This window comes from Phyllostomus hastatus, unplaced genomic scaffold (genome assembly GCF_019186645.2).
Source record: "Phyllostomus hastatus isolate PE091 unplaced genomic scaffold, TTU_PhHast_1.1 phas_scaffold_21, whole genome shotgun sequence".
NCBI lineage: Eukaryota > Metazoa > Chordata > Mammalia > Chiroptera > Phyllostomidae > Phyllostomus > Phyllostomus hastatus.
In genome coordinates, this window is record NW_025334017.1 from 46324491 (window position 1) to 46345098 (window position 20608).

Genomic DNA, 20608 nt, shown 5'->3' on the forward strand with positions numbered 1-20608 from the left:
CTGGAGGGGACCTCCGCCGTCAGAAGGAACACGGCGTCCTGGACATGATAAACAGGCGGGCATGTGCACGCGACTTTCTCCTCCCTCTCTTTAAAATACAAAGTCGAAAACAAAAGAATAACGTTGTCCCGTGGATTTACACTGTACGTCCGTGTAATTTATCCGACGACTTCAGCGCAAGGACAGGCAGGGCGGTAAATCAGCCTGTTTTATGGCTTGCTTCTTGTATTTTATGCGTATGATTTAAAGGCCACGGACAACCACTTAAAATGCAAAGTTACAGCCCAAAAGAAAACTGCTAAATGAAAGTGATATCTGAAAAGCAAAACTCTGAAGTAACTAAAAAGTTTTTAAAGGGGACTACGGAAGCCCTTAAATATTGGACACCTCAGCATGTGTATAAACACTCCGCAGCTCGAAGAACTCGGATGAAGGCGCTGTGACGCGGGGGCTGCGTCCCGAGATGCGGGAGGTGAAGGTGCGGCGGGCGGAGAGCGCTCCCACGGGGGAGCCCACGCCGGAACTGGTCCCTGCCGGGAGGACCGAAGGGTGGCGGCCAGCAGGCGGGGGTGGATTGTGACTGGATCCCAATGAGGACTGGCCAGGAGTGTCACCGAACCGTAGGGGTCACTGGCCTGGGCGCATCAAAGCCCCATCAAACGTGAGCAGGAGTTCGCAGCCACGAAGGCACAGGTTCATTTGGAAGGAAATGGCGCCGTGCCTGAAGTCACGGTTGAGCTCCTGCTCCGTGACCTTGCTCCCTGATGGCTGCTACGGGGTGGGCTCTGTAGGGAAGGGGTCATCCATCACGGTGGCTGAGGGAGTCAGGGTCAGGGTCAGGGTCATGGTCTCTACAGAGCGGTCAGTGCCAGGGGCAGGGGCTGCCGATGCATTGGTTGTGATGTCAGCCATGGCGTCACGTCGTCTGGTGTCACAGGGATGTGGTCAGTGGGGTCAGTCCACGTTTCTGGCTTTGCAGCTGAAATATACCCGAGGTCCTGGTGGTATCTCTCCTTGGATTGCAATCCTGTCCCTGTGGAGGACAGACCCTGGGTGTTGTTCCCAAGGTTGTTGGATGCTGACCAGAAGCTCATTGTCCTGCGGGCTTACTGGTCAAGGGAGCGGCCGTGCGAGGGGGAGGGCGCAGGGCGGCAGGCGCTGCCGGGGCCAGCGGGGACGGGAGGAAGGAAAGGAGAGAAGGCCACACTGAAGCAACGAGGTTTCCGTGCGGTTGCCGGAGGACACGCACCAGCAAGACCGTCTGATAACCGTAGTAGAAGGCCCTTTGCCAGGGAACTGGTGCCGGTTCAGGGGGTACCAGGAAGAAAAAGCTTACGGCCCCCAATGGCGGCACCCAACCCGGAGCCAGAGCAAAGGGTCCCAAGGAAGCAGGTTTGAGATGGACGCCAGCGAGGGACTGAGGTGGCCCCTGCTTCCTCGCAGTCCCGCCGGAGCTCCGCTCGGCCGCCCTGTGGTTGCTGCGGGTCCTCGGTGCTCAGGGTCTCGGACCTTCCCTCATTCTCCTTCTCCCCCGCGGTCACCCATCCACCAGTCTCATGGCGGGGAGCGGGGAGTTCTTTTCCCACCAATTCCTCTCTTCAATCACATATTTTAAGATCATGGGGCAATCCCTTATCTTCTTTATGGCTCAGTTCCTACTAATCAAAGACACTTATGACAGGATTCATAAATATCGTTGAACAAAGAATGAATGGATCATGTATTTTGCATGTACAATTTAAAGCCATTATCAGAATTATGTAACTAGAAAAATATTTTGAGAGAACTGTCAAACTGCGCAAAAGGCTTTGAGACTCTTGTCTTTAAATTTGGAAAATAAATTCAAAGAATCCTTTGCAAAGTGCACGGTAGCAATATCCAAGTAAAACTGTAAGTCGGGAAAACCAATTTTCTTGTCTACTTTTTAAATAAAGAGTGGAGAACAAAATTCCAGCCAATAACCAATACAATAAAAAGAACTACTTGAAATCAATATCAGTTCCAAATAAGAGACAGTGGTGAGAGTTGAAAACTAACAGTTGGGTGTGCTCATAGATACACGTAGAAAGTCGACAGAGAGAATGTCAGCTTCTCAGAAAGAGAGACAGGGAAGCAGAAAACGCAGAGGTGCGGAGCTAACTTCCACAATGTTCCTCGTTAGCTTGTCTTTGGTTACGGCCTGAACATCTGTAACGTGTGTTACAACCTCACAGAGCCACGGGATCCATTTGTCAGGTAAAAACAGCGCAGGTGATACCCAGCCCTGCCTGGCATGCCGTGCATGACAAAGGTCTACTTCTCACCAGGCACAGTTGATGTGGACCTGTGGGACCGGATACGCCTCCTCTGCAGCTTTCCTCCGGGTAACGGTGACCAGGGCCCCTTCCTTCACGCGGCTGTGCCACCTCTCCGTCGCCTGTGCGCTGGAGCGAGAAGGAGAGAGTATGAGTGATGTTGTGGGACAGTTTAGGAGGGAGGCCTAGACCCAGCCCCATCTTCTGCTCCACAGCGGGCCTCCCTCTGGTACAAGGGGACTAGAGGCTGCGGTCACGCTGGGTCTCCAGGCAGAAAACAAAATGGTTTGGAGAACGCACAGCCACCACCCCGCCGGTGTGGGCAGTCTGCCCGACAGTCCCACCGATTCCGTCTGTGGGCCGTCCCGCACCACTCGGCCGGTCCTTCTTTTCGTGCCTCCCTCGGGGTGGCGGGCGGCGTTATCTCCTTCACAGGTGTCTCACCCCAGGCTGAAACATTAGAAAAAAACTGTCCCCGGTGTCAAACCCACACGAACGTCATTGTGATTGTGTTCCAAGGATGACGACCAGGTTCCCCGCCCCACTTTGTGAGTGCAGGGTGTACAGGAGATGAAAGTCATGCTCGCAGGTGCAGGTGACATGAGGGGACACCGGGTACGCAGGACAGTAGCTGCCAGAACACCGTCTGGGTGCAGATTTCACTTGAACTCTATTTTTGCCTCCCGACCGCTCCCGGGAAAGAACTCGCTCAGCTCTGCTGTGCCGCACTGGGGCCGGTTCCACCCTAATAGCCGAATCACTCTCCCTAAGAATTTGGGTGAAATCAGTTTGGATGTCTCAGGGTCGTTTTTCAGTTAAAGATTTAAAAGCAATCGGATTGCTACCTGCCTACACATCTCCAAAACTGCTGAACATCAACTTATCTGGGAAGTTGAAAACAGTTGGAAAATCATCTTAAAGCGCGGCATTAAGTCAGGAGGAAAATTTCCTCTGCATCTGCACCCGAGCGCTTCCTCCGGCAGCGTTATCGGCAGGTTCATGAAAAGTGCGAGTAGCTGTTTTTCACTGTGTAGGTTGTTTTCAGGAGCGTGTTACCTTCTTGTAGATCAGCACGTTAGCCTTGGGGTGGGCTTCGGGACTTTCTAGCTCAGTCCTCTCCGTACGCGGGAAAGGGGAGAGCCCCGGCCAAGCCGGACTAAGCCAGGCCTGCGACCACGCAGCTCTCCGGGACTCTGGATTGCAGGGCGTGACCCAGACCTTGCTGGCAGTCCAGACACTGGAAACAGGACCAGAGCAGACAGTGGTGACACAGCCACCTTCGCGTGGGCATTGTCTGCTCCGTTCTACCCACGCAGGTCCCGAGGACACTCTCTGGCATTGTCACGCTCGTTCCCCTCCGTTTGCTTTAGGACTCGCTCTCCCTACCGCTGGAACCCCGAGGTGGGCGGGCCGCAGACAGCAGCTGCTCCGGCTCCAGCAGTGGCCTCGCCGGGCTCTGTCCGCCCTGCGCGTTGGTCAGGGTCAGGGTGGTGTCAGGCGCACAGCCTAGTGCTTAGATAGCGGTATCGCTCACGGAGGGATCCCCACCCCGGCCCCCCAGGCAGTGGGGTCCGCACGTTTCCCCTCCACGTTCGCTGGAGAGCTTGGGCCCCAGCCCCTGTAGAACGCAGTGCCGCATGGGAATCCAGAGCGAAAGGCTGCGCGTCGGCGAGTCCCAGGTTTGAATTCCGACTCGGTTGCTCATTGACAGCTTAGTTATCCGGCAAGTTTGAAAACACCCTGGGGGTCAGGAAAGACCTAGTTCTCACAGCAGGAGAGAGAGCGAAACAAGAGAATTCCCCCCAAAGCGCAGTTGCCGGTTTGGCAAATAGAACTACGGGGTGCCCAACTAAATTTGAATTTCAGGTAATCAACAATGATTCTTCAGTGTGTGGATGGTGTTGCTTTCCTAGGGCAGCCGTCACACATGGCCACATCTGGGAATGAATAGATAACTTCGGCTATTCTCCTAAATTTTCCCTGTCAAATTGTCCCAGTGACTGCATAGACACACAGCATCCATCTATATTAACGAAAATGAGAACACAGTGATATCTCATTTTTTGGCATTTTCATGTTAATGTTTTAGAAAACACTTAAATAAAATTTTAATGAAGTGTGGGTATTCATTGTTAATGTTTTAAACATATTGTGTTACAGCTTCTAATTGCTAGACATTATCTGTCCTGCTTTCATATGGATGGGAAGTCCTCGCTTTTGAATATCTTACATTTTAGTGAGAAAATATGCAAATATCAACATTGAAAATACTTACAATTTTGTTTAACTAATCCATCATTTATCCCTGCCTCAATGTAATTGTTGGAATAATTGAAACTGATTAAGACAAACAATTCAGGCAAATAAGCTAAAATTTTGGGATAAAGTCAGTATGTCTCTTCACAGAATACTTCCTGAATTGCTAGTATTGTTATTGAAAATAAAAGAAAGAGAAAGCAGGAGAGAAGGAGAGAGAGGGAGAGAGAGAGAAAGTTCTTGATGCTCTGGATATTTTCCATCAATCTTAAAATATTTCAATTTTCTAGCCCTGGCTGGTGTAGCTCAGTGGATTGAGCGCAGGCTGTGAACCAAAGTGTCCCAGGTTTGATTCCCAGTCAGGGCACATGCCTGGGTTGCAGGCCATGACCCCCAGCAACCGCACATTGATGTTTTTTTTTCTCTCTCTCTCTCTCTCCCTCCCTTTCCTCTCTAAAAATAAATAAATAAAGTCTTTAAAAAAATATTTCTATTTTCTTCAGCTTCCTTCCTTGCAAGCACTCTGCTGAAACAGACCGAGGCATCTGTGCAAGGCTGAATTCTTTCTTCTCCACCAATCACCACCCCCACAACGGCTGGGCTCTTTCTGATCACAAATGTTAATTCTTATCATTTTTACAGTAAACTAAAACTTGTAACATTCTTCCCTTGGATGCTGTTAAAATGATAGATCATTTGTTTTGTTTTGTTTTGTTTTGTTTTCTGACAGACAACACGATACCATTCTTGGTTTTTTTTTTACTCCTCTTTTAGGCTCATTTTTTAGATGCTGAAGGAACACCAGCATTCTGTTTTACGACCAGAGTTTTAATGTAAAGCGTTTCTCTCTGTGGCTGAGCCTGTTTTATGTCAAAACATTAAAAGGAGCCCATTGGTGGCAAGGGCAGAGGAGTTCAGATGAAGTGAAACGGATAGATTCGTACAAAATAAATCATATTTTAATAGCATGGCCAAGAAACAAAAATTGAATCATGTAAGTAAAAAAATCACATTCCTGGACATCTTGGAGTGTCTTCATCTCAAATGAAAAACTAGTGCATTTTCTATGTTATACATGCACATACGTGTGCGTGTGTGTGTGCCCACAGCAATGAACGCATGATCACCCCCAAATGTTTTTGTTTCACCTCATTTTTATACCCGTAGAGTCCTGTTGTCGTGGAAAAGCACCGCCCCGGTGACGGCACAATCTGGCAGAGCCGGAGCCCGGACGCCCGCCCGCGGCAGCCGCGCCTCTGTGTACTCCTCGCTTTCTAACCGGAAGGTGCCGCTCCTCTGTGTCTCGGCTGCTCTTCAGGGAGCACCTGCGGGAGCAGGGTTTGGGGGACGGCCAGGACAGGCTTTGTCTGTGACCTCGGCACGTACAGGGCTGCTGCCGAGTCCACTGGACTCTTCTCACAGCCCAGCGGCTCTGCAGCCGGACCGGGACCTCAGCCTCCAAAGCACACCACGGATGTGACCGTTTCTCATGGTCACAGGACTAGAGTGGAAACAGGCTCACACGCTTTTAAGATGTTAGTGTATCGCTGCTAAGAAGCGCCATTTCCCTCTTTTACGCATCTGCTGTGTACTACTCCTCATTCAGGACTCAGATCAGAGGCCACCTCCTACAGGGAGCCTTCCTTGAATGTCCACCTTCCCAACCCCTGTAAGTGGTGATTGCTCTTTTTGTGTTTCTTCACGATTGCCTCCGTCTAACAACCTAAAACACTGTGTTGGGGTGCCCGTGTGCTTGTCGGTCTTTCTCCATGGTGGGAGCTGTCACTGACCCGTCTTTCCCCGTCAGTGTTGGAGACAGTGTCACACGCAGAGTGGACGCTCAGTCAGCGGCTTGCATTGCCAACAAAGCTGAGTTCCGAAAAGTAAATATCGGTCTAAAAATTCCCAATATATAAATATGGAAACAAGTCTGCAGAAACCTTAAGAAAGGATATTGGTGTTTTTTAGATTCCTCCAGTAACTTCCACACGCTTCTACTAATATGTCTAATCCTCATCATTTTTAATATCAGCAAAACCTACATTAGGTCAAGTCTTACCTTTTCCCCTGAATGATGAAATTTCCCAATGGCTCGTCATCACTTGAGTAATATCCAATTTTTATGTAATTTTAGGAGATAATTGACTGACTAAATCAAAACGACAGCATCGTCTTTTAGATGAATGCCATAGGTAGGAATTACGTGTCAATGGTAATACGACCGTGGCAGGAGGGGAGAATGGGAAATATCTTGTTTGGAATTTCTGACGCTACACGCGAAGCCACGTAGCGTCACCCGAAGATGCGAACTCGCCCAGTGTCAGCCCACGGCTCCCCGGGGCCAGGCCTCCTCGGTGACCTCTTCCAACGACCTTCACAGAACAAGGGGTGCAGGCTGCACCCCGGCACTGAAAGCAGTCCGTGGCGCCGCCAAAGCTTTGAAGAGTCCCGTGAACGTTCCCCGGCAATGGGCGCGAGCGAGCCCACGGCTTGTCATCCTGAAGCAGTTTTCTTACACTCGGGACAACCCACTCGCAAACACTGTGTAGCACCCTTTTTTAAAACTGTGTATTTATGAATACATTGGTACATTTTGCCAAACCTGAGTTTCATTCCGTTGGTGGTCAGCGCGGTCGCGAACACCCACTACTCGGGGAATTGTTCGGTTGTGAAACACAGTCAGCGCAACTGTCCTGCTGATTTCTTAACTCGGTGAGGACTTTGTTTTTACCACACAGCGTGCTACACCAAAATGCTTTTACGTTGTCACCACACAACACGTGATGTGTATCTCCCTTTTCACAATTTTGGGCTGAGTTGGCACAGAACTCCTATTAATGTTCAAACTTATATGATGGATTTCCAAAATATTGACTTTGCATCCCTGAGTTTGATGTAAAAAGGAAAATCAGGGCGAGTACTGGAATGCCTATTTGAGGCATGAAACTTAAAATGATCATTTGTCTGAGAAGACCTTTCTCTACCAATGGAGCCAACACATTAACGATTATTTTTTACTTCTCATGCTGCACACGAAACTCGGAAGAGCAAAGCAAAATGACAGAGTTTGGAACAGGCTTTTCCTCCACGTGAAAGCTCCGCTCCGCACTGTGATGAGGAAAAGCAACCGTGTAGGTGACGATGCCACCTTCAGGCACAGACTTTTTTTCCTTCGCTTTTACTGAATGTATTGGGGTGACATTGGCTCATAAAACTGTATGGGTTTCAGGTGTGCCGCTCTGCAATCCATCATCTGTACACTGTGTGGTTGTTCACCACCCCAGGTCACGTCTCTTTCCGTCACCGTGCCGCTTGTTTGTGGAGTCCAGTGAACAAGATAGACTCACAGACGAATCAGAAACACGCATAGATACAGGGAACAGACTGACAGCTGTCGGAGGGGGGGTGTTGGAGGGGCTGGGTGGAAAGGACGAAGGAAGCAAGCCCAGAAAGGAAGAGCCTCATAGGCACAGACAACATCGGGCGGTCACCAGAGCGAAAGGGGGTGCAGGAGGGAGGGGACGGCGAAGGCAGGCACAGACTTTTAAAAATTATCTCTGATGTTTTAAGGAGACACTGAGGCAGATTAATGTTTTTCGTTGCTGTTGTTTTGTTTTTCATGCAGTCAGTGATTTTACCATTAACCCTATGGTGGAGTGTAAATACCATAAAATGTTTTGTAGAAAGTTTCGTATTCATCAACTTCATTGCGAAAGAGAAATACGACATTTGGTATTTTTGTTAACCTTTAGCTCATTCCTTCTGAAATGGTTTATTTAAATTAAAGCATTATGCAAAATAAATAGATAGTTATAAATACAATAAACGGCAAAACCACTGTTCAGAAGATTGTCTGTTCCAAGGATCAGCAAATTTTTTCTGTAAAGGCCAGATATTTCAGGGTTTGCAAGCCAAATGATCTTTACCACGGCCACTCGACTCTGCCACTGGAACACCAACGCGGCCGTAAACTATGTATAAAATCTCCGAGTGCACCAACTCCAGCCAGCAGGTGAGTAAGTTTGGAAGAGCTAATGCACTGCGCAGGGGCTGCACTCAGCAGCGCTATACCGTCAACTTCAAAGGGGCCAAGAGGCTACATCTTATCTGTTGTGACCACAAAAGACAAATGGTGATTACAGGACATGAAAGAGGTGTCGGCTAACGCTGTGGAGGTCATCATTTTGTGATATATAAATGTATCAAACCCACATACTGTACTCCTTAGACTTACACAGTGTCGTTTGTCAGTTGCATCTCAATAAAAATGAAAAAGAGAGAGCATGCATGTGTTCCAATATAACTTTATTTATGGGCCCTGAGGTGTGATTCCATGTCATTATTGGCCGAGGTATTATCCTTCTTCAGATGTCTTTGCAACCCCTCAAAAGGTAAGGGCCAGTCTCAGACTGCAGGGGGTGCCGACGTTTGCGCGGGCCCGATCTGGCGGGAACTTGCTGACCCCTGTTCTGTGTTTCCCCTGGAGCGCACTTCGGTTGTCCCGGGGTGATTTCCGTCTCAGACACTCCAGCCCGGGCACGCACAAAGATGTCTATTTCCCCGGGAAGTTTTCTAGCTCACTCCATGGATTTCATTACTTCTTCCTCTGACCCACTCCTACACTCTCTCTCTAGTTATTATAGCAGGTCGTAGAGGTGATTGCACTCAATTACTTCATGGCAACCTCCCCGCCGACACCGGGCTCCGGAGAGCTCCGGGCAGTCCTGTGTGTGTCTGCGCGGCGCCACGACCTGGGATGACGCCTGGCGCTGAACTAAGAACATAAACATCTGCTGTGCGAATCCTGGTTCTAGAGAGACACGACACCCCATCCTGCGCCTGCCACTCCTGCCTTTATTGTGAGCGTTCCAGTTCGCGTTATAGTCCTCGTAATTTTCATGTTAATGTCTACACAAAAGTCCATCAAGTTCGCACATCATAACTTGCTGTATGATTTTCACTCTGTATATTGAACTTATCTCCACAGTTTTACTATTCAATAAATATTAGGTATCAGATATTACTTTGTTGTTTTTAATTTGAAGGTTTGAGGGCATGATTTGCATTACACTGACCTCTTAAAATCATATTTGAACAGAATTTGACGACTTTCCACAAACACGTATTTTGTTCATCAAAGTAATATTTAACATTATAAGTAAGAATATGTGTATGCGAACAGACTTAATCTGCACAAATATACAATAATGTGTAAATTATAAAATGTAAATTTCCGATAGAAGTATTTTGTTGAGCCATAACTGACACATAAGGGATATTTAACGGTATACACGCATATGAGACGTTCACCGCTTAAACCAGGCGAAGGAAGATTTTCCGCTGCAGCTGAACAAGCCTGAAGCACAGGGGTCAGTCTGGCAGCGCCGAGCTGAGAAACACCCAGCGTCAGAGATGGGAGCGTCCCAGAAGCGTTGGAACAATAGCCCCTAATAATCGTAACCTGGAAATCAAGGGATGAGCCGAGAAACAGTGTTCTCATTCTTGTCTAATCCATCTAATCTGAACGTAACTGATTAAAAGCTCACATTTTTTGTGTATAATTATTCATCGGATTTCAAAAATCATTACCAGTAATTTCTTTTTAAAGCAATTTTATCGAGGTATAATTTACATATAATAAGCCACCTATGTGGTATTGAAAATGTACAATTGAATGTGTATGTGTGTGTGTATATATATATGTATATATATGAAACCATTATTACAGTAAAAACTATGACCAGTCCCTTCAACCCCAAAAGTTTTCTTGCGTCTCATTGTATTCTCTCCCACAACCCTCCCTGAGGCTTATCCTAATCAAACTAACACTCACCTGCTTTTTGTTACCGTAGATCACTTGGCTTTTTCTAAAATTTCGTATACATGCAGTCACACAGTACGTATTCATTTGGTCTGGCTTCCTGTGTGCCAGCGATTATGGTGAACATTTTTATATGTGTGACCCACCTCCTCGTTTTTAAAGAGGGTCATCGCATTCCTCAGATGGCTCAAGGCAGAGGGTTTGACCCTCTGCTGTGAGAGCACATGCCTCGCCGAAACGCCCGTCCTATCTCCCGGCCTCCTGCGCTCGCAGACGGGGGTGGGGCTGGCCTCCCAGTGCAGGACGGAGTCTGCCTCGCCTGCTGTCCGCACAACACGCATCCCCAAACCTTGCATCCGGCCCTGCAAAGCTGGCTTGTGTTGATTCGGACCCGCTGGTACGGGCCGACTTTGGAGGAGCAGATGGAATGCTGCTCCACAGCTCATGGATCCCCAGTTTCGGAAACGTTACCCTGAGGGACAGTCAGTCGCAGGGAGTGACCGTGATTTCCTACGAGCCTGGAAACAGGGGATCCAACGTGGGTCCCCAAAGTACGTGGCCGCGCTCATTTATTTCTGCCGTCATTCGAGGGATTTCGAATAGTCCCCTACTCATTCTTTCCTTAATGTCGGAATTTGAAAGGATGGAAAGTTAGGACTTTCAAGGCCATTAGAATATATTTGAATATCCAGGGCTCGTAAATACTGGCACAGACGTCATCGTGAGCAGTGACAACATGCAAAACGTTCCTGTCCCAGTTCTGGCGTCTCCGCCCGCGGGGTCCCGTTTGGTAAATACGGGTCATAGGAACCAGCTCACAGGGCTGCTGCACAGATTTAGTGAAAAGAAAAAATATGAGAACGCATCACGTGGAGTATTTCGTACGTTCCTTTGGTGAGAGTGAGCCTTCACCAGCTGAGAAATCCGATGGACTCTGGACACGTCTGAACTTGGAAACACTGGCAGAGAACAGCAGGGGGGCCGGGTGTGATGTCCGGCAGCATTCGGAGGTGGACTCAGCAAGCCTCTTTAGGTCAGTGCCCTTGACCCGTCTTTGGCCAGTGTCCCCCGCTGTGAACCTGGAGACCAGGCTGGGGGCAGACTGCCGGAAACCAATGGCTCCCTATTCGGCCCGGAGCAGGCCTATCTGCCTCTCAACCTCCGCTCACTTACTCATGAAACAGTAACAGCTGAACCTACTAGTCTTATTTCACAGGGCTATTTTAAGAGATTAATAGAGTGATATCATCCAAGTCCTTTGCAAATGACCCTGCATACTGCCAGACGATTGTCAAAGCGTGGCTGTGTGTCGGGCCCCAGGGCTGTCATGTGGGTGACTGGCTGCATTCTTGTCCCCGTTCTGAGCCCGGGACCCTGGTCCCGCAGCATCTGACGCGCCGCATCCATCACACCCAGAAGCCCATCCGTGGGCATGTCACGTAGCCAGGGGCGGGCTGGACACCGACGAGGAGGAGGAGACTGACTTCTGACTTCTGACTTCTGGCTTCTGACCCGGACGCCCAGGGCTGCGCCGAGTCTTCCCGCCACCGAGAAGGCTGTCGCTGTGGGTGTCACCCCGTGCCCCCCACCCCCCGGGGTGCATCTGTCCGCAAGCGGAGGAACTGCTGTTCCTATCCTATCATGCAGCTGTCCAGGGCGCTGACGGGCCAGCACCGCCTGAATGAAGTGGGCCGACTTCAGAACTCGCCAAAAAGATTCGTTAAGTTCATCAGCAACCGTTTCATCTCATTTCAAACGCCACCACCCACTTCTTTCAGTGTGTCATCCTCGTGAAGTCGCTTTGTGGCGGTCTCCTCCACCAGGGCTCCTTCCGAAGGAAGCAGCGCAGTCAGTTGGCACAAGAGCGCCAAGCACGAGACCCATGCCCCGTTCCTGGAGAAATCCCGTGTCCAACGGGACTGCGGAGGGAGGCCCGCACCGAGTCCCCTGGTCACACAAGGAGGCGAAAAGCCTAGTAGGTCAGGGTGGTTCTACAAGTACAAGGTGGGGGAGAGGGAGCAACTTAGGACCACAGAAATGTGAGGACAACGATGAAGGTTTTAGTGGTAAAATGGGCTTTATTTATTTACTACTGTTCAACAGGTCGGATTTTGGGGAATCATTTTCCACTGGCTGTTGAGGCCGGCGGGCAGCTGCCTGTCTGTGCTGGCACGTCTCGAAGAGAAGAGAAACGCCCGCCGGCCTGCTCGCCTGAAACTCAACGTCCTGGCACCGAAGGCGAACACAAATCACACACACATTGTCGCAGTGTCGCAGGTTCGATTCCCAGTCAGGGTACATGCCTGGGTTGCAGGCCATGACCCCCAGCAACCACACATTGATATTCTCTCTCTCTCTCTCTCTCCCCCTCCCTTCCCTCTCTAAAAATAAATAAATAAAATATTAAAAAAATCACACACACAAACGTGAATATGAGTGAGTCACTGTCTGCAGGAGTTAAGACCCTCCCACCACGTTTATAAAAATACATTTAAAACGTCTCTAAACAAAATTAAACTATCTTGGGCTAGATCAGACTTTACGGTCAAATTCTAGGGCAGAATCTAGAACTACGATTTTTTTCCCTCCTCTTCCTGTGGAAGCAATCATTCCATTTTGTCCCAAGAGCCTGAGGAGAGGCACGCTGTATTCAAGAGCCCCAGACTGCTCTATGTTATTGTAAACTCCGACAATCAGAGACACGAAGTGAAGGCCAAGGCCTCCGGTAGCAGCAGGGGTAGCAGCAGGAGTGCAGCCTGGTGACCGGCACACAGGGTTTCTATGCAGATGGGTGTTGCATATGAATCTAAATGACAAGGAGGCGTCCAGCCTGTCTCCCTCATTTTCTCACTTACTTTGATTCGACTAATTTGCATGAGCGTTTGATGCTACATTCCCAAAGGTTGATTACAAACTTTTAAGTGCCTATACCTTCCTTTAACATTTGCCAAACAATTTGTTAATGACACCGTTTTCAATGAGCCTGCATTTCATGAATCGTAATCCAATTAAGAATGAGACAGCATGAGGCTGGTAAAAACATTTCCTTGGGTGGGAATTAAACCCTGATTTTAACGAAGAGACACACATCAAGGTGAGTTGATTTCCGAACTCCCCCAACCCCATGCTCGTCACTTACCTGTTTTTCAATTCCAATCAAGTCAGCTCGTCATGGAGAGGGAGGCTCTCAAGGACCGTGGTCGTGAGAAGAGGCCCTGAAACAGACCTTCCTGCTCTCCCGTCCCAGTGCTGAAACCTCACATGTCTGTCATCTCGGGCACACCATCCATGTGGTTCTGGTCAGGAACCTTCCCCGGCCCCCCTCCCCCATCTTGGGTTGGATGCCATACCTCCGTACCCCTCTCCTTCTCTGTAAACACCTTGGCAACTTACACTGCGCACTGTACTGAAGGCAGGATTTTACTTTTGTTTCTATCTCGCCAGGAGGCAGAAACATCCCAAAAGGAATCTTTCAGATTGTCACAGAGACGGTGCTTGATACATAATCACTGAACGGACAGATGTACCTGCGGGCACTTGAAAACAGAAAGGACACACGTGGCAATAGCTAGTGCCAAAGCAGTATAAATTATCGTCGTAGTCATAACAATAGTAGCTTCAACAATGAATAGTTAGTCCACGTTAGACATTTGGAACTGGCCAGGCACTGTTCTCAGGGTTTCGTACTTAACTTACTCAGCATGTCCCCTTCCTGCAAGCTCCGCGAGGTATTTGCCCGCCTCCCCCGTGTCATGTGTTAGGGTCTGAAGCTGCCGGCAGGAGCGTGAGGACCGCCCAGGACATAGTGGCCCACCGATGTCTCCCTGCGCGGGCACGGAAGTCATTCCTGGGCGCTAAGCCACACCACGCTTCAACGTCATTTGATTTTAAAATTATTCCACAACGAACAGGGCAGCTCCTACCGCAAAGAATTCTTTGAACCAAAACGTCAATAGTGCTGAGGACGAGAAACTTTTTTTGTAGAGTATGGACATGCCTATTTTGAACTAGCCCACATTGAACTATTACTGAAGTTATTCTTAATTTTTCTGTGTGTTTCTAAGGATCCCTAATAGAAATAGTTTTAAAATGCAGTTTGACAGTCCTCGTTCCAAAACAAAGTGTTGCCATAACGGAGCCCTCTGTTGGGGCCCGGTGTCCAGGTAGAAAACAGAAACATAGCCCACTCCACGTGACTCTGGCACAGTAGCTGATAAGTCTCACTTTGAGAAATAACACAGGAAGAAATATAGTCTGAATAAGACCATGTGTAGTATAATTTTCTCATATATCACAATTATTTATGTATCTATCTCCCTTGCTGAAACACTACATCAACCATTTTATATTTATGAAGAACTTCTCATTTTCCAGGCACAAAGTTGCAGTGAGTAGGGCACTGAAGAACTGGGAGAAAGTTCCAACCCTCCTGGTTCTCCGAAGAGATCAAGCCATCTAACCACGGGCGTGATGGATTCGACCGCATTTCCCACTCCCAGTGCGCGGAGCACTTACGGGGTGCACGCTCTGATAGACCTCGGATATGTGTGCTTGGCCGTGAGCGTAGGAACACGGTCTCCTGTGACGTCGTATCAGGGCGAGCATTCATTCCGTGCTTGTTCTGAAGTATCCCCACCCAGCAAAGAGCGCACACGTTGAACAGATCATAAAGTCCACTAGCAACTCATTCCACACTGCTGTAGTTATAATTCTAGTGTCTGCACAATCTCTAGTTGGAGACCAGCACCAGCTGAAACAGTCCCTTCTTCATGGGCATTTTTGTCTTTCTGATGTTTACTGGAATAGTCAAGAAGATAATGAATGCCTTTAATATGTTGTTCTTTCCCCTTTTGATTTGTCCCCCCTTTAGGGTACAATCCTATTCGATTGGTCAGCTCAAAATGTGACCTGTAATTGATTTAAAACTAAACTACTTACCTTTGTCTTAGCCGTCCAACTCAACAGTGACTCTGTGGTGGAGAAAGCAATACATTAATCTCTAAATTGCATGATTGTATTGCAAATCTCCACAATCCTCTTCCTGTTAGCCTTGTTCCCTGGCAACGAATCTCAGTGTAAGAGATATTAAAAGAAAAATTATCTCTTTTTTCTTCCCCCAAAATGGCTGGATTCCATGAAGATAAAAATCTTTCATTACTGAAAGGATGTCTCATAGACCTTTTCATGCATTCTTTATCATAAATAGTTATAGAAAATTAATGGGTTGCTATTTTATGCTTTCCACGCAGTTACTATTTTTTCTCTGATCTTCTTTATGAAATTGTCTGCTCGTGGTTCACCCACGATTAGACCTTGCTGCCTTGCTAGGATGAACTCCTGCCGGTAGGACCACTGTTGAGATCAGATCGGTCGGCCAGGTTCGTGGAGGCAGACGTGTGTAAGGGCAGGGGCGGCTGCTGTGGGCAGGCGCCGCTCCATTGGGCGTGTCTAGAATGAATGCGTAGCTGGGGCGCCGCAGGTTTTCACGTCACACAGACAGTGACCGAAGGAATCAGGGATCCTAAGGCCAAGCTTGAAAGAAGGAACACACACACACAGAAAGAAAGAAAGAGAGAGAGAGAGGGAGGGAGGGAGGGAGGGAGGGAGAGAGAGAAATGTAGTGTGGGGAGAAAACAAGTTGTTTAATTAAGAAAAAAAATGTTTCTTGCCCTGGGTGGTGTAGCTCAGTGGATTGAGCACGGCCTGCGAACCAAAGCATCGCAGGTTCGATTCCCAGCCAGGGCACATGCCTGGGTTGCAGGCCCCGGCCCCCAGCAACCATACATTGATATTTCTCTCTTTCTCTCTCTTTCTCCCTCCCTTCCCTCTCTAAAAATAAATAAATGAAATCTTTAAAAAAAAGAAAAAAATGTTTCTCCATGGCTACCTTAAGATGTATTGGGTTGGTTTTGTTGTTGTTGTTGTTGTTGTTCTACTTATTTATGCATTCACTGGTTGTTTCTTTTTTTTCTTTTGTTGTTCAAGTACAGTTTTCTGTCTTTTACTCCCATCCCAGCCCACCCCCTCCAGGCCTCCCCACCTCCCTCCCATTTCCACCCCCCAAGCACATGTGTCCTTTATACTGTTTACAGGAACAAGTACAAAGGACACATGTATGGGGTCTTTCACATCAGGTCTGAACGCCCAGAAACACATCCTGGGCGTGAGCGGGAGGGCTGGGGCCAAACGGGGTGCTTGGTCAGGCTTGTTTAAGATTCTGCTTTCAAACTTCTTCTCCTTTTGCACTCCCAACAAGCCCATGTTTACCTTGAAACGTTGAAAGCATCCCTTTGGAGAATGTGCTGGAGAAGTAACTGCCCCTGTGTCGTGCGTTGTCTCAGCCAAAGGCAGCGGAGGGGCTGAAGAGCTGAGGGTCCCGAGATCACAAAGCCGGGTTTCCCCTTCCCCAAAATGAGGCCAGAAGCAGCAGTTCCTTTATTTCCAACCAACCACTCACAGCTGCTTCATAAAGCGTTTCGGACCCCGTGGGGGTTTTGTCTGAGCTGAGTTTCTGGGAACGCAAAGGCATGGGTTCTGCCCTAGAGTTCAGCTGAGATGTAGAAAGGCAGTGAGGCCAAGGTTACGTTCTGCTAAAGCAGCAAAAGCAACATGCAGAGAACTCGGGTGTGTTTGAAGGTGGAGATCAGCGGTCTGGGTAGTCGGGGTGTGGAGAAGGTCTCTCCTGAGCCTGAGCTGGGGGAGGGTGTGGGGAGGTAGCCCTGGGGAAGCAGTGCATTCTCTTAGGGGACCCCTGGGAGTTAGGGGACCCCTGGTAGTTAGGGTCAAGTGGACTAGAGAAACCGGGGTTCCCAGAGGGTGAAAAGTAAGTGCTGGTGTTGCCTCCTCTCTTCTCCTGTCCTGTCCTCTCCTCTCCTCTTCGTCTGTCACCCACACCCCTCCACGTGAGTTGTTAACTATCGACCGAACCCTTCCCAAGTTCAATCACTTTGGCAGCCTTTCTGACAGCGTAGCTCTGGCACGCCACACCCCAAACATAATCAGAAACTTATTGGGTTCTGAGCTCTGTTTATTGTAAACTCCAGTTCATATTTTTTATATTCAGTGGCTCTGCCTCCCTCTTTATGTTGCTATATTTCTATTGACATGAATAACTGTTTGTTTTTTCTGGAACACCGTGAAATTGAAGTGCACCCTCTACCGGAAGCGAAGAGTTCTGGGCAGAGCGACAGAAATGCACAACTTTATCCCAATGCACAACTTTAGGGTGGGGATCGGAAGGAGGGGGAACGCCCTGAGCAAGAGGTAAGGAGACGTCATTTTCTCAGTCCTAGAAACTTCAGGGTTTGAAAGTGAACGCCAGTTGGCGTTTCAAGACTCTCTTTCTTAAAAGGAAAAGTATCAGGGGGATGCTTTCATTCTTCCTATCTTATCATCTCATTTGAAGACAGTGACAGTTGCAAGTTCTCCTTGGCACAAATTGCCTTTCTCTGATCAAGCTCTCCTGTCTCTAACCCGACTGTCTGTCTCCGGTCAAGTTCATATCCACAGCTGTGTTCCACATCCCTGACAAATAGCTCAGGTGCCTGCCACGGTTCCGCTGCCTCTGAGAAGAGTATCTGGCCCAGCACCTGTGTTTGCATTGGTATTTCTTCAGAGAGGTAGACCCTAATAGCTGGATATTAGATTGCATTCACGGCAGATTTATGCCCTCTCTTTAATAAATTCTGTCTCTTGGACAAGAAAAATATAAGAAATTGCTAGGCAAATAATGAGAGCCTATAAAGGATATGAGTCGGCATCAAATAAGAATTTTTAAGCAGCCTGATGAATATGAGTTTTCAGTCTTGCTCCTAATCAGTCAGGCAGTTGTGGGTTTGAATCTCAACTTGCTGTTTAATTAGGCAAATGAAACTTCTTGCCTTTATGGCATTCTGTGTTTCTGTTCCTCTTCCTAGTCTGCGGCTTTAGTGTGCGGCCCTGTGTCTGCTTGCTCACCAGGCCGCGAGTTTCTAAGGAGAGGGATGTCACCCAGCCCTCCCACAGCCCTACCCCCGGCTCAGTGCCTGCCCACGAACGCCCACGTGATAGCTCGTGTTTCATACGTGAGCAAAGCTACCCAGTCACATTCCTCCCATTCGGTTTCAAATACACGGGGAAGTGACCACGTTCAAAGTCACGGAACAATTTAGAGTGAGTCATGAATAGAGACCTGGGTTGCCGAGTAGCATGAATGGGGTTGGCTTTCAGCGCTGCGGCAACTTGGCCCCTAAAGTGCGCTGCCCTCAGCTGGTGTGGAAAAGAGGCGACCTGCGTCCCCTTTTTTAGAGGGCGTCACCCACGACGATCTTTGTTTTCGGGAAAGTCTGGGCACTTCGTCTTAACTGCTATGGATGAAATGAGAGGACAGGGCCAGCTTGATCTTGCAGCACCAATGGGCTCTGTCAAAATCTGAAAACTCCCATTTTCGGCAATTATAAAATGTTGCATTAGGAGCCATGGAAGGGATATATATGTGTGAAAATATGTAACCTTTCATTTAGCAAAAACAGTGTTTATTCAATGTCGGTCACATTGCTGCCCCAAATATTCCCGGTTGAACAGGACGCCACTTTGGCTTCAGGAGAGCTTACAGGCCGGTTGGGAAGACACACGTTTATAGCCGCGATTACAAAGGGATGCGACTGAAAGTTCTGGTGGCCAACGTGTGAGAGTCAAGGACCACACAAAGGGGCCCCTCAGCCGTGCAGAGAAACGGAAGTCCCTAAGGCTGCGCGGAGCAGGGCCTGCTGGCACTTCGGGATCAGGGGAGGGTTTTCCTCGGCACACTCAGTCCAGGGCGTCCCGGGGGCGGTGGGCAGATGCCGGGGCTTTGAGGAAAAGAAGAGCGTGGGTGACACGGACGTCTGTGTTAATGCAGTGACCAGAGTGTGCAGACAAGTGGTTTTAATTATGGAGGGAGAGAGGGTACGGGCCGCACAGGCATTTGAACAACACGCACAAGATTTTCAATTACAGGTAGATGAAGAACAGCCGTACCTATTTCTCGTTTTCACGTGGAAAGAATGAGTGCCGTGTCTAAGTACAGCTAACAGAAACACTCAGTTTCTGAATATGGAGGTTCCCGGCCAGTGATTTTTATGTAAGTGTGTTCAATTAACCTTATCAGACCCCCATACCTGATCCGGCGTGGACTGAGCTGACCGGACAGCCATGCTGCGGTGCTCGCTGCACAACGAGAACGTACCGAACACCGCACCAATCGCCGAGAGGACAGAGTCCAGTCCAGGGACGTGAGCTTCGGAATGTGCCTTACTACTAATTAAAAATTTTAAAAAGGTGCATAAATTCTCTCCACAGGGAGATGGCAAAATTGTAATGAGGGGATCTCATTTCCACTGGCTGTGCAGTTTAAAAATCATTTCCTAACACTTGAAAATTGGGAGATTTAACAACAAAAAAAAACAAACCCTGACAATAGACATTTTTAGAAGAGTCATGGTAAGGGAATTAAGAAGTACAAACTGCCAGGTATGAGGCTTTCACGGGGACGTCAGGCACAGCACAGGGGACGCAGTCGGTCACACCGTAATAGCTGTGGGGGCGCCCGATGGGAACTGGACCGACCAGGGCGACCGCTGCGCATGGCCCACAAGTGTCTCATAGCCCTGTCGTATCCCTGAAACTGGTATGTTACTGCCTGGTAACTACAACTTCAAAATCAATCAAAAATATTCGTTATGTAAAAATGAAAAAAAAAAAAGTGCCCGTAGTCTTTTCTTCCGTTCATGGGCATGTCGGAAACAAAGCAATTCCACTTTCCTTTGAGATCCGGGGCCTGTTGTGCAGCTGGAGGAAGGACAAGCACCGTAAGTTAAAGGGGAATGATCGGAGCAGACGCTTGTTCTGAGGACGACAGGGAGGGGGTGGGGGGTGGCTGGGAGGGACTGAGAAGGAGCCGGCGGGGCTGGTTTGCAGCCCCCGGCGCTCCCCACTGAAACCCCCGTGCTCAGGCCAGGCGCCAACTGCGCTTCAGCACCAGGGGCCGGGGTGCGTGGTCAGTGTTGAGTGCATCAACTCATGAAAGGGAAACCCTTGCGGAACACAACCCTCCGTTAGATGTGGGCGGGGGGTGTGGGCGGAGGATTCCAGGTACGCCGGGTAACTTTAAAAATAGCGCCCGCACCTATGCCCGTTAAGGTGAGAAATATTTCTCAGGCTGAAATGCGGGAACCCAGTGCGGTCCGCCCGGGGAATAAACAGGAGCGGAGTTGCGAGC